The sequence below is a fragment of the Gymnodraco acuticeps genome, unplaced genomic scaffold, assembly GCF_902827175.1.
Source record: "Gymnodraco acuticeps unplaced genomic scaffold, fGymAcu1.1, whole genome shotgun sequence".
NCBI classification, from domain to species: domain Eukaryota; kingdom Metazoa; phylum Chordata; class Actinopteri; order Perciformes; family Bathydraconidae; genus Gymnodraco; species Gymnodraco acuticeps.
Window position 1 is genome coordinate 1 of NW_022990255.1, and position 1,909 is coordinate 1,909.

A 1,909-nucleotide genomic window follows, 5' to 3' on the forward strand; every position below is an offset into this window, starting at 1 on the left:
TGTCTCTACTTTAAAGAGTCCTCTCCTGCTGATGTTCAGGTGTATATCAGTATGGTGTCTCACTTTAAAGAGTCCTCTCCTGCTGATGTTCAGGTGTATATCAGTATGTTGTCTCTACTTTAAAGAGTCCTCTCCTGCTGATGTTCAGGTGTATATCAGTATGTAGTGTCTCTACTTTAAAGAGTCTCTCCTGCTGATGTTCAGGTGTATATCAGTATGTAGTGTCTCTACTTTAAAGAGTCCTCTCCTGCTGATGTTCAGGTGTATATCAGTATGTAGTGTCTCTACTTTAAAGAGTCCTCTCCTGCTGATGTTCAGGTGTATATCAGTATGTAGTGTCTCTACTTTAAAGAGTCCTCTCCTGCTGATGTTCAGGTGTATATCAGTATGTAGTGTCTCACTTTAAAGAGTCCTCTCCTGCTGATGTCAGTATGTAGTGTCTCTACTTTAAAGAGTCCTCTCCTGCTGATGTTCAGGTGTATATCAGTATGTAGTGTCTCTACTGCAGTGGTTCTCAAACTTTTTCTGTCAGGCCCCCCCTTTGGAGAAAAAAAAAAGTCGGGCCCCCCCAACACAAATAGTCAGGCTCAGTGGAGGCGCCAGAGATTTATTTTGGGGTGCTGTGGGGTAGCTTGACGTTTCATAGAGGGTGCTCAAACATTTAGGGTTTCCCATTAATGTACCGGGCGCTACAGAGGAATGTTCTACTGCAACATTCCCCACGCAGATACACAGAGTGACTGTTACAATGAAGGCTCGATAATCAGCTCACGGCATATAGGTGTAAGCAGGGGTAAAGTGCTATTTTTATAGGTGGTGTGTGGACCTCACATAGGGGGTCCGGGGGCAAGGTCCCCCGGGAAGATTTTTAAATATTGAAGTTAAAAGCATCAATCTGGTGCACTTTGAGAGCAACATGAAGAGATCTATGGACATCTCTCAACACCCATTTGAAACAGAACTGGAAACAGATTTACTATTTCTTTATGGATATTTTACAAATCACTCCCCTTTTAAACTTTATTCTTTTTTTACTGTCATATAGTATTTCATACCTGTTTTTAATTTATTCTCTTATTTTTTTATAACTATAATGATCATATAAACGTGTGCCTCGGAAATAATTGTTTACATTTATGGTGACCAAAACGTTTGAGACCCACTGAGATAACACTGAGAGTCCTTTAGTTCACTGAGTCTCTCTGTCTGACAGGAGAGGACTCTCCTGCACTTTATTGTTGAAAAAACTCCTTACAGTATATCCGTTAGCGTAGCTCGCTAGCACCAGAAGCTAACAACCGTTACGAATACGGGTCCGTACCGTGCGCTCTCTCTCTCTCTATGAGTGCATGCACACAAATGGCTCGCTCCACACACACACACACACCACACACACACACACACAACCCACACACACACACACACACCACCACACACACACAACACACACACACACACCACACACACACACACACACAAAGAGCCGAGCTTTAATGAAACACAGAGAACCAGACCGTAATAGTACTTGTATTATATTATTTTCAATCAATAATTTTTCAAAATATGATTATTATTTTTTTATCTTTTTTTTTTTTTTTAATAACCATTTCCCCCCCTGGTCTCTCGCGCCCCCCCTGTCATGCCTCTGCGCCCCCCCCTGGGGGAACCAAACCCACTTTGAGAACCACTGCTCTACTGTGACATGTCTGTCTCTGATTGGTTAGCTGGCTGGCTCTGTTGTTATTGGTCAACATCTTAGAGATGTCCCCCTCATGGAATCATGTTTTTAATATTGCTTTTTTTAAATCTAATTGTTTTCCACAATCACATCTTAAATTGACCCGATGAATAGGGTCATAATAACCGTGCATTAACTCTGGTGTCAGTGTGCAGAGCCTCTGTGGTTGAG